This window comes from Canis lupus, chromosome 14, assembly GCF_011100685.1.
Source record: "Canis lupus familiaris isolate Mischka breed German Shepherd chromosome 14, alternate assembly UU_Cfam_GSD_1.0, whole genome shotgun sequence".
NCBI classification, from domain to species: domain Eukaryota; kingdom Metazoa; phylum Chordata; class Mammalia; order Carnivora; family Canidae; genus Canis; species Canis lupus.
The window spans coordinates 54502789-54516269 of NC_049235.1; the positions used below are offsets into that span (position 1 = coordinate 54502789).

Genomic DNA, 13481 nt, shown 5'->3' on the forward strand with positions numbered 1-13481 from the left:
CCCAAACATACAAAAACAAAAACCAAGTGTGCCATCCTGGTATGTGCTGGCTGATTCATAGATTTAACTCTGAGGAACATCCTTGGGCACTTCCGCACTGTGAATACCTTTCAAAGTCCTCTGGACTGGGATGGCTGTTTATGGCATGCTCCCTGGAATGTCTGGACTCATCGACACCCCCACATTCCTTTCGGTACTTGTGAGTTTAGAAGGCGTCAAGGTGATCCCCTGGTTTTCACTTACAGGTCTCTACTGAATAATCTTGGGCCTCTTTTAGGTTTCATTTTCTGCAAGTCTTTCCTTTCTCTTGTGCCTTTTCCTATTACAGGTTTTATCTTCTTTGTTGATTGTCAGGGATTCCTTGCAATCAGGGTATTGCTACTCTGTTGTTTTGAATATGGCAAATATCTTCTTTTCTATCACATTTCCCTGTACTATGTTCTTTGCAGAAGAGAAATCTTTAATTTTTCTGTTATTTAAGCAATGAATTCTTTTTATAACTCTCTCATTTATAGCTTTGTAGTTTCTGTCTTTCCATATACACTCAGGACACAGAGTGACTGCTTAGATTTTCTCCTAGGTTTTGAGGCATGTGGTGTAAGAATGTTTGATTCTAACTTTTACAAAATATCTACTTTGGAACAAAGTGATAACCCACAAAATATCTCAAAAACTCTTGGCTTAGTTAATGGTCATAACCTGTTTCCAATGTTTTGTTGTGAAAAATTTCAAATATACAGAGTGAAGAAATTATTGCGATGGATATCCATAAGCCCACAGCCCATGTTCAATAACTGTAAACATTTTTGTCATACTTGCTTGAGTTCTATCTTCATTCTTCACTACTGAGTATATCTGAAGATTTCTTAAAATCCCTTTTTTCCCTTTAGAATATATCCCACTGAGGATACAGAGTCAGAGCTGTGTTTAGATGACATTTTGAAGAATCTTTTTTCTTTCTCCCCTTTGTGGTCATATTGCCAGTTTAATATACAATTAGGCTTATTTGTCTCAATTTGTTTTCAGTTTTTAGGTTTGTGTATAGTTTAAGGGTCAAAGCAATGTAAAGCAATTTATTAGTGAAGTTTGCTGTCATCCCTGTCCTCTCCACATTGTCAACTCCCTTCCCTATACATGACCATTTTTTGTTACATTCTGGTATTTTATATACATAAATACCAGAATGTGATTTATATATATATAAAAGCAGGTATGACACTTATATATATAAAATATATTATATACGTTATATAGTATATATATATTTCTGTTTTCAATTTTTAACCCAAAAGTGCCATAATCTATTCATTGCTCTGTACTTTGATTTTTTCCATCTATAATGATACCAGATATCACTCCATATCAGTGTATAGAAATCTTTTCCATTCTCTTTAATTTAATGGTCACATAATACTACCCTTCACCCATGGAGCACAGTTTGTTTGTTTTTTAATCAGACAACTATTAATGGACATTTGTATTATTTCAAATTTTGTTTTATATTGTAGAGGTAGGCAGGTGGGGCAGATTTCTTAGGGATGGCATTTCCCGGTCTACTGACACATACAATTATTCAAGATATTGCCAGTTCCACAGGAGTTGTAACTATGTGCACCCTGACCAGCAATGTATGACAGATCCTGATTCTCTGCAGCCTCACTGTCAAATTTTTGGAGTTTTGCCAATCTGATAGGTGAGAAATTATATCTCATTGTAGTTTTAATTAGTGTTTCTCTTATTACAAATGAGGATGATTATCTTTTCATATATTTAACAGTTCATAACTTTTGGGAACCACCTTTCGTATTCTGAGCCTCCGTGATAGAATGAGGAGGACCTCATTAGGTTAAGTGAATCTGCATATTCTATTCCCTTTGCTACAACGATTGATTCAAAGATGGTCACTTGGCAGGTCCAGAGCCAATAAAGCCAGGACTAGAAAGGCATTGTGTTTTTTCTTGCAGATGGCAGGACTCATTCCTATTTCATTTATATTCTTTGTCACATGGGAACAAAATTATTACCTCACCTTGTATTGTCAAAGAAATTTATGAAATAAGTAAGTTATTGTATTTAAGTATGTATGTAATTATTGCATTCCCTAGTGAGTTTAAACAATATGGGAATCAAGCAAGTCTATGAAATATAAAGACTGACCAGAGCAAGGAGATAAATTATTTTTTGTATGTGGTTTTATTTATATTTTTATTCTAGATAATGGTCTTTGTTAGAGTGATTTAGAATACTATACTTTCTTTTTTTTTAAGATTTTATTTATTTATTCATGAGAGACACAGACAGAGAGACAGAGACACAGGCAGAGGGAGAAGCAGGCTCCCTGTGGGGAGCTCAGTGTGGGACTCGATCCCCTATCCTGGACTCCAGGATCACACCCTGAGCCAAAGGTAGAGGCTCAACTGCTGAGCCCCCCAGGCATCCCAAATACTCTACTTTCTATCACAGGTGATTTTTTTGAAAAAAAAAAAAAAAAAAAAGGCTTCTGCTGAATCTCTCCATCTCTCCCATGAAATCTAAAGTGAAATATCCAGAATGGTTTAATGTCCTTCAGTGATCATCCTTCAGTGTCATCGTTTAAAAAAAAATATATTGAATATTTACTCAAAAGAAAAATGTACTATTTTTGAAAACAGAAAATTTTACAAAGTCCCCTTAATATATTTGTTGTGGATGTTCACTCTTGTTGATCATTGTCCTTTATGTATCTGTCATGTATAAATGAAGTGATGCATGCAAAATCTAGGCGTTTTGATTAAAAGTGAATTAGGCATTCCAGAAAAAAAACTTTCATTCAGCAAAACTGTACTTACAGAAAAAGAAGGATGGGAGTCAGCCACTCAAAATTCAGGCATCTCTGTTTCCAGATCACTGACAAGCACGATAAAAAGTGAGAAGACACTAATACACCTTAAAGGGTAGATCAATGTCCAATATGCTGAAGAAATAACACAGCAATGAGGAATTTTTTGCTGGCAGTTCCACTTTGCTTATTTTGTATTTAGCTAAGTTATGGTATAAAATATTTATGCCCCCCCAAATCACATATAAGCAAATGCAATTCATTCTTTATGCTAATATCATTTTCCTACTTACTGATCCACCCTTGAACTAATTTGTGTGACAGAAGCACATTTTACATGGGAATAGAATAACTTCAACCCTCTGTCTGAAACAAAATAATCACTCAACTGCTTACGCTTCTGTTTTTCTCATTGTCCCTATTATTATTATTATTATTATTATTATTATTATTGATATGCACCATTTTGATAGCTTGCTGTTCACTAAAGTTTCAATTGTATGTGTCTAAGAGATTTGCAGAACACGGTGCCACATGGTCAACTAAAATCAGTACCATAGAACATTATTATTACAATACATGTCACTGTCATTATTATCATCATTAATTTATACGTAGGACTCTGGAAAGAACTTGGCTTATTGAAGAAAACTTAAACATGAAAATGAATACAGATCATTTCATTCTGTTTTACCAAACTTTCAAAAGCTTACCAAATGTCCTGTGTGGCCGTATTTCTGAACACAGAGTATCTACCTTTACGCCAACATTTCCAAAGCAAATCCTGTGGGAGGAAAAGTGGTGTATTTAGTAAGTTCAGCCTCCTTAGGCACGCTTCACTGTGTGTCTACTTCTGTCAACTTGAGCTGAATTATCAGCTGTCTTGCACCTAGAAAAACGTGCATGTAGAAATTCCCTCCCCCCGCCCCTCTGTTTTTTAAATATTGCAAATATTTGTTTTCCTCCCTGAACATAAAGAAATGAAAGCAATTGTACTTTTCCTCTGGAAGCTTATGGTCTGGAAGGGCACGTAGGGTTCCTACCTGTGTGGGGGATGTGATGGAAATATCTGTGGTGCCATGAGTGGAACATAGGGGGAGCCCCTGCTGGGGAAGTTGGCGTTAAGAGGATGAGGTAGAGAACAGCAGTAGAGGACAGCCCAGGGGATGGAGAGGAGTGACAAGGTGGCACCATGCAGCTGGACAACAGTGAGAGGAAAAGGACCGAGGCCCAGTAAGAGATGAAGCAGACAAAAAAACAGATCACAAAAGGCCTTGCATGCCAAGCAATTCTGAATTTATCACAACAGACTTGGGGCAGAGGATGTGCTGGCAAGATCCCTCCGGCAGGTATGTGGAAAATGGATTAGGGGTGAGGGACAGACTCTGAGAATTTGTAGCATTTTCCCTATATTGCTATTATGTAGTTGTAAGCGACTGATAATCTGTGTAAACTAATAGCATTTATATTGCTTTTATTAGGCATATTGCTTATGGAAGTAGCCACCTCTTTCTAGACGGATCTCCCTGAGGGAGACTGTCTTACTTATCTTTAGAGTAATAAAGATGCCCATTCAAAAATTGCATCCTATTTTCTAGATAATGTGTTAAGGGACTTTAAAAATGCCATCTCGGTGAATCCTTGCAAGAAGTTTAAGAAATCAGTAGGGCTGGGTTTGTTTCTCCTGCCAGTGAGGAAACTGAGTTTCAGAAAGATGAAGAAAATAAAGTGTTTTGTACCAGCCAGGGTCCTGGCAGGCAACAGGCCACACCCCAAGCAGGTGTGAATGAGGAGAGTTGAATAAAGAGCCTACTTACAAGGAGAGAGCAGGGTTCAGGGAGTTGAGGGAAGGACTTGCAGGGCGCTGAGGTCGGTAATGGTGGGAAGCAGCTGCTCCCCTGGGCCTGAGGCAGCAAAGGGCCCACGGATTTCCAGGAACCTGCAGTGAGGGTCTCTCGTGGTTAAGAGACAAGCACCTGACAGGTAAGCCTAGCACAGCTCCCCATGCCTGGGGTAACTGGAACATTGTCAGGTGCTGAGGCTTTCGGGAGAGACAAGAAGGCGACCACAAGAATAAATACTCTGAACCCATTCTTCTTTCTTTCATTGGCCTCCAGCCAAAGTCACCCAGAGGGCAGGTGAGTCCCCGGACCTCCAAGGCAAGGGAGTCTCTTCAGGGAGTGCCCAGTGGTCATGATCGCCAGCACAGAGCGGAGCACCGAGGACAGAGACGGGGTCCATAGGAGCAGTGGGGAAATGTGCAGCACAAGCTAAGGTCACAGACAAGACCCTTGCCCAGAGCCCATGCACTTCTGAGGATCCCCAGGTCCTTGCCAAGTGTCCCAAACAAGTGCTTGCCACTAAACAAAGAGTAAGTGTCTGCATTCAAGGCTTACTCCCTTGTCCCTTCCAGTTCCTTATTCAGATACCACCTCATCAGGGAGACCTTTTCCTGACCGCTGGGAGAAGCAGAGCAACCTCACCCATCCTCAAGAACTCCCCATCCCCTTTCCATGTTCATATTTTTCCGTAGATCTTATCATCTTATTAGTTTATTTCACTAATTGATACTTTTAGGATGTATCCCTCACTCTTTCCACAACTAAAACGTAACCCCTTTGAAAGCAGAGAGTCTCCTCTGTTTTGTTCACTCCAATAGCGACAATAGTGCCTGGCACATAGTAAACACTGAGTGAATGAATGAATGAGTCAACATGAATTGAACACAACCAAATGCTTTATAAAAACGTATATTTTTGGTGGATAGTATTTTAAATAGGGTGCATAGTGGATTTCCTGAAAACAGGATTTCTTTTCTTCTTCCATATCACTTTTTTCTCACCAAGCCCAATGGGTCAGCTCATTCATACGTACCTAACTCATGTCTCTGAGAAAGAGCAACGCTCTTCTACTTCATTGTTATTACTTTTTTATTAAAATATTGCTCATTACTGCTAAATATTATCATGTATCAAGTCAAGTCAAATCATTGGAAAGCTCCTTGCCTGGATTTCCATGAAAAAAAAATCACAGAATTATGGTTGAATATTTAAACTATATCTCTAAGTTGTTATTTATACAACCTCACGTTTTCTCACTGCTCTTCTCTTATCCTGCAATTTCTCATATTTTACTAAATTTTTTTTTTGTTATGGTTTCTTCAAGTTGTAAAAAACAGAGCAATGTTCCAGTTACCCCAGGCATGGGGAGCTGTGCTAGGCTTACCTCTTAGAAGCACTGGACACCACGCTGGCAGGCACAGAAGGCCCCACAGAGGTCTATCACATCTTTCAGATTGCAATAGGGGTTCCCTGACCCAGTCGTCTCGCTTTCCCTTTCAAAATCTAACTTCAATTGCTTCCTCTGGGTGATACCTCCATTTAATTTTTTTTAGAAAAACTTTATTGCCTTTGATGTATAACATACGTATAGTCAGGTAAACAAATCGAGGCAGTTTACAAGGAAACATATCCGTATGACCACCATCCATACAGAGATAGGGACAGTATTAGGACTCCAGAAGCATTACTTTGCTCCATTCCAGTAAACATCCGATCAAAGGTGAGCAAACTTGAGTCTATCAATACAGATTGATTTTTTTAATAGGTTGGTTGAGATATAAGCTACATGCCAAATATTCATCCTTTTCAGATATAACCATAAATCCATTTTGTCTGGTTTTGAACTTTATATAATTCAAATCATATCATAAGTAGTCTTTAGTGTGGCCTCTTCCAGTCAATGTTATATTTGTGAAATTCATATCATTTTGTGTAGCCTTAGAGGGTAATTGGTTTCTTATTGCTGTATAATATTCCATTGCACAAATACATGGTGATTTATTTATCCATCCTACTGTTAATGGATTTAAGTGGTTTCCAGATGTGGACTATTATGAATAATATTTCTATAACCTTTTGCGCATGTCTTTTGATGAACATATGCATACATTTCAGCCAATAAATATCAAGGACTGGAATTTCTGAACATAAAGTGGGCCTATGGTCAGCTTTAGTAGATACTACCAAAGGATGTCTAAAGGGGTGTTATCAATGTACATTATCGTTGGTTGCCCCACTTTTCTACTCACACTTATATTGCCATTTTAAAGAGCACCACGTGATGTATGGAAGTGTTGAATCACTATATTGTACCCTTGAAACTGGTATTATGTCAACTGGAATTAAAATAAAAACTTAAATAAAAGAAATAAACATATGTGTAGACACATTGAAAAAAATTAGCCATTCAGGTGGTCATGCAGTGACACCTCATTTTGGTTTTAATTTGCATTTCACTGATAAGTACTGAAATGAAGCTATGTTTGTTATCTGGGTACCTTTCTTAAAAAGTGCTTGCTTTTGCCTGTTGTACATTTAAAAAATTGAGTTGACTGTCTTATTATTGATTTGTAGTTCTTTAATCCTTAATATAAAGCCTTTGTGTATACAAGTTCCCATATATGCATACAGATAGTGTGTGTATACATGCACATGTGTGCTTCCCTATGTATACACCTATGTGTATATATATGTATGCATATATACACGCATGCATTCTCACTATAAGGATTTTACAAACTAAATTTGTAGCAGCGACTCTGCCATAGGCCGAAGTACAATTCCTTCTCCACTTTTGTGTCTTAGCTGTTTTGCATAATTTCTTCTCTGTTGCCTATATATTATTAAACTACATTTAATGTATGTATATCCTCCTATTAATGACCTTGTGACAGATTGTATTTCCCAGATAGCTGTTAAATATAATCTTCCTTTTTAAAAAGATTTTATTCATTTATTTGAGAGACAGAGAGCTCACAAGTGGGGGAAGCGGGGGGCAGCAGAGGGAAAAGCAGACTCCCTGTTGAGCAGGGAGCCTGATGCAGAGCTCCATCCCAAGACCCTGAGATCATGACCTGCACCAAAGGCAGCCGCTTAATCAACTGGACCACCCAGGTGCTCCTCCACATAGTCTTCTTATAATGTGACTTCACCATTCCACTCAGAAATAGAATCTTCATTTCCTCCCTTTGAACTTAGCCAGATTCAAGATGGTGGTAGAGTGATGCAATGTGACATCTGAGGCTAGGTTAGGAAAAACAACATAGTGTTCACCTGTTTCTCTCTGAATGTTCACTCTTGAACTCCAGCCACTGTTCTGCAAGGAAGCCTGAACAATCAAGCCTGTGCTGAGATGTCACAGGCAGTCCACGTGATGGTGTTCTGGCTGCCAACCCAACTGAGGTCCCAACTGACCGCCAGACATGAGAATAAAGATCGTTCTGACTCCTCGTGGCTATGTCACTCTCAGCCTTCATATCTTTCTATGTGGAATTCTAGGCATTGTGGAACAGAGAAAATCCACTCCTTCTAGGACTATTCAAATTCCAGACTTCATAATCCATAAGCATAATAAAATGGTTGTTTTATGATACTAAGTTCTGGGATGATCTATTACACAGCAATAGCAACAGAAAAAAAATGAAAAAAACCCACCTTTCTCTAATGCCTAGAATTTGAAAGTATTCAAGGAGGATCTGTATAGTATGGTTAATTTTTAGTATGTCTAAAAATATATTAACATATATTGTTAATTTTCTTCCCGTATTTTTAATTATTTTCTCTCTCATTCCTCCAAGTGACAAGTTTCTTAGGGCAGATGTTTAGCAACAGTGTCAATTCTTCATCCAGTGAGTGATGGCCAGTGGAGTATTCTCTTATTTCAGAGACCATCATTCTCAGAAGAGAGCTGTGGGAATGCCATGTGACAATTAAACCTTCATGAACAGCCCAGCGTAAAACACACACCTGCATTAACTGAAAAATAAAAGTTTATTAGATAATTTGAAGATAAAATTGAATGCTGTAGGTTAAAGGTAGGCTAACTCTTGGTACTAGTAGATCCCGACATGTAGGCCGATGGCAGACTACCAATTATAACAAGTAGAAACTCAAATGGACGCTGGTACAAACACAACAGAAGTCTGTTTCAGGCCCATGCAACTATTTTGGTGGCTAAATAAGTCAAAGCGTGGTTCTCCTCCATGCAGTCATTTCAGGAACTCAGACTGTCAGAGGCTTTCAACACATACCTTTCCAACTGGAAATGGAGATTGCGGGGAGTGACATGAAGGGAGGGTTTTATGGGCCAGGTACAGGTCTGAAAGTAGCACATCTCACTTCTGATCGCCCTCTATTGGTTAGAATTCAGTAATACGAACATACTTAACTGCAAGGGAAACTGTAGCATAGTTACATACCAGGAAAAAGCAAAGAACTTGGACTTTGGTGAGCCGCCAACAATCTCTGTCTCAAACCCAAGTAATGCATTTAAATTAAGTTTAGTATATTTATTAATACTATCTAGGAAACTAAAATAGAATCAAGTGCCATACAGCACTTCTGTTGTTTTCCTTCTTATATTTGCTCGATTACAACATTGGTTAAGATCTGGATAGATTCCACTCCTAACCATACCCTTTCCAAGACATGAAACTGAGAACATTTCTTTAATCAGAGTCTCTCATAGCATAGAAAGATAATTCAAAATGTGATTGCAATAAAGAAAGGCACAGGGACTCTGGACTTGAGTGGTCATTCTCTGGTTGACTAGTTAGCTAAGGGATTACACTGACATAACATTTTATCTCTCTCTCCACTGTATTTTTTTGTATGTGTATGGATTGGGGGGAAAAACCCCTCTATATATTTCTCTTCTGTCCTTGTGCTTCAGTCAAACACTTTACCACTGAGACGATTTGAGTTGAATGATATATGTGAACACGAATCAGCACAGGGCATCTCTGGATTGGTTCGAGAAAAACATGCAGGAATTTCTAAATACTGATTCATGGCAAAGTAAAACAATCTAGTGACTTATTTTTAAAGTTAGATGTTTTCAGTTTTTTTGCAATAAAATGTCTATATAAATACAATATATAGAAATACACACACACATATATACACACACCCCTTTAAATATAATGGCAATGGCAAACTACATGTACTGAAATCACGTAACTATGTGCATTTAAAAACATATCCTAAATACACAAAAATTTACAGATTTTGTATGACAGCCTCCCAAATTTTTAAAATAATATCTTATGAAAGCCAAAATTTGAAAACTCGTGGCATCTAAAAAGCGAATTACCACAAGGGCCTCTCTCTGGGCATGTTCAAGCCTTTGCCTCATTTTTAGTATCACGCACTTAGCCTTCCATGGAGTTCAGTAATTTGGAATCCAAATTCCTATTTATTTTTATTTTTTTATGTTTTTAAAAGATTGTATTTATTTATCTGAGAGAGAGAGAGAGAGAGAGAGAGAGAGAAAGGGAGTGCACACAGTGGGGAGGGGCAGAGAGAGAAGGAGAGAGAATCTCAAGCTGATCCATCCATGACCCCAAGATCAAGAGTCAGATGCTTCACTGACTGAGCCACCCAGATGCCCCTGGAATCCAAATTTTAAAACTTTTATCCAGAACATCAATGGACATGAAAAACATCACGTTCACATCTCTTTAGTAACATCATTTTTATTCTTCCAGAAGAAATGCTGATGTTTAACAAAAGTAATGTCAAATAACATTGCTTAGAAAAATTCAAAATTATCGCTTATTGTTTTTATTTAAAAGGAAGATATACACTGCATTTTTTGTTGTAACTCTGAAATTTAAGTAGAGTTTTAAAAAATACAAATCCGTAGTTTTCAAATACTCTGTATACAGTATTTATTTTGAATGGAATTATCTCTTTAATTGAAGTCAAGGACGTCTATTAAAGTTGGAAATATTAGAAGAGTCTCTTTTGGTTTGAGAATGTTTAAAGTGCTTTTTTACCTTTGAGCAAAATAACTGCATACTGAATAAAAATCACATTTTGAATGTCTGAATGATGCTGAATTCTTTGCAGCTGATTTCAAATCTGAAGCAACCACATAAATTACCTTTAGTTTTAAAGTCGGCTAAATTCAGACGCATATTTTAATAATACAGTGTTGTGACCTTAACGAGGACTGCATTTGTCTTTAAGTCCACACGATAGTGAAAGCTTAATATTTAAAAAAAAAAAAAAACTTTTGTCTAGCAAAAGTGATTTGAAGATGTTTTGCTCCATGCATGTGAACTCAGCAGGTGATTCTTGCCTATCTTTGATGTCAAACAGCACAAAACTTCAGTGAGTAGTAGCTTCAGAAATGCAATAGACATAGCTGAGTCTTCATATGAAGCTCATGCTTGAACTACATCAGAAGAACTGACATCTATTATGGTGAGCAAAGACAAGTGTTTGAAAAGAGATTCAAACAGAAGTGTCAGAATTTACAGTGCATAGTTTTATATAAGTTGATTTTAACCAAGCATATCTCTATGAACTCCGCAGGATAGAAAAGAAATTTCAAAAGGCAGAGAAATTGTTGTCATCTAAGGGCATGGAATGTTTTAATAGCTTAAGGAAGAACATTTCTGTAAGGTTATGTGGTGATCCATTTACTTTGACTGAGTAATAAGGCTTGTCATTGTGATAGTGCAGTTTTTAACCCTTAGAACAATGGAAATGTATGTGAGCCAGAGGGCAGGAAGGGACACTTAAAAAACTCAGAAGAAACTTGTGGCCCATTTTAAAGTTTCACAGACACCCAGTTACTCTAAATTTTCTGAATATCATCAAGCCTCTGAAGAGAAAGCAAATAAAGAGCAACAAACAGAAGCCCCTTTTCGACCTACAGTGAATTACATACTGACCTTAACCGGAATGAGGCAGAGATAATTCCGTGGTGTCTCTACACTGGTACTTTTCAGGAGAAAACAAACCTTAGCACCGTTTGTTATGTGCTTACTTGTATTCCCAACAACACACAGGCTTTGTCCATTTTTAAATCATTATTATTATTATTATTATTATTATTATTATTACTACTACTACTACTACTACTACTTTAAAGGCTATGTTTGTGTTTATGAGTGAGTGGAAGTGTGCCTTGCAAGTTGCAGGGAGGGAGTGGGATACATGTTAGAGACCTCAAATGGAGAAAAGCTTGTTCGAAATTGTGTCCTGAGGGCTTAATCACAGCAGTCCTCTGAAACTCTCCCTAAGGGGTCTAGTGTCACAAACTAACTTAATTGTTTTCCTAGCAATGTTTCTCCGCCCCGCACCCAAACAGACGCAAACAGAAGCAGAATTCCTTAACCAAAGCACAAAACCGCAATTCCTGTGCAGCAATTTCCAGCTTGTAATCAACATTTAGCAGTGTGAGATCTACCTCTTCTTAACCTACAATTAGCACAATTAATGCACCACATGTCAAACCACTTGTTTAGTTATTATATTCTAATGTTTGCTTTTAACAACAAATTTCCCTCCCTAGATTAGCTGCTAATGCCTCCTCCAAGGACAAACAATCTGGCTAGTCAAATTCAAATTTGTCACTCCCTTGAGCACCACATCTCAGTTCTCTTAGATTTAATTACTGAATTTATTACATTGCATTTAAACAAATACTTTCGCCTTCGGAAATGGTCTAGACCTTCAGAAGGGAAAGGGGAGCAGATGCCATATGTTGTGGGCTGGGCCAGTCTGGCTATGGATGTACCAAGTAGCCCATAGCCCTTTCTTTCCTCCTATTGTAAGATGTCGCTAATGCAAATTAAGCAAAGAGAAAGCAAATTTAACAAATGTTCATTAGGCATATACTTTCTCCAAAGCATGAGCGTAGTGCTGTGGGGAGCACAAAAATGATATAATAATAACAAAATAACCACCATTCATTGAATTGTAACCAAGTTAACTCCGTCCATCCAGTAAGTGTTTATTTCCTTCGGAGCACTTATGAAGTATAGGGCAATTATGGCTGTTTCTTGACTTATTGAATGTCTCCCCTCTCTCATTTATGAACTCCAAGAAAGTTGGGATCTTACACGGTCCTTACTGTTCTCTCTCTAATACCCAGCAGAATGCCTGGTCCATTATGGGTGGGTGGCCAAAACGTTTTGTAGAACAAGTTCACAAGTGTGCTAAGTGCTTTCTATGCATTATTTCATTTAATTTTCAGTTGTTATTATTGTGGTTTTACAGAGGCGGAAATGGAAGCTTAGATGAGTTAGGTAGCATGGTCGGAGGGATCAATCAAACACAGGTCTGCGGACTCAGTGCCCAAGACGGTAACCATTTCCCAGTGTTGCTAATTCCGAGAATGCACACTAGGTTAGGATTCAAGGAATGATGCCAGGAACTATTATCAGAGAGCTAGAGATGTACATAAATAAATCACTGAAGAGAGACCTCAAATTGCTATAATAGAAGTACAAATATCAATCTGTGAATGAGGAGAAGGTTAATTTCAACTAGAAGATGAGAACCTAGGTAAGTTTCCTGGAAAGGCATAATTGATTTCATATATTTTATTTTGTAGTTTAAAGTCTTCCATTTGGCTCTCTTAAAATAATGCTTTATATTTTAATTCATCGCTAGATGCATTTTCCTTCAGGTTCTTAAACATGACAGCTGATTTAAAATCCGACCTGCTAAGTTCAGCGTGGAAGTGGTCTCAGGCTCGGTCTTCATGGATTTCTCTTTTGAGAATGGGGCATATTCTCCTGTTCTTCCTATTTGAGCAATTCTGGATTATATCCTGGACTTTGTGAAAATTGTTCTGAAGACTCTGAATC

General features: G+C 37.7%; 1 long non-coding RNA gene across 1 annotated transcript in view; it reads left to right on the forward strand.

Annotated features, from left to right (window-relative positions):
• Positions 1 to 13481, forward strand: part of LOC111098845 — a 65459-nt gene that overhangs the window by 51582 nt on the left and 396 nt on the right. The window lies entirely within an intron of this gene.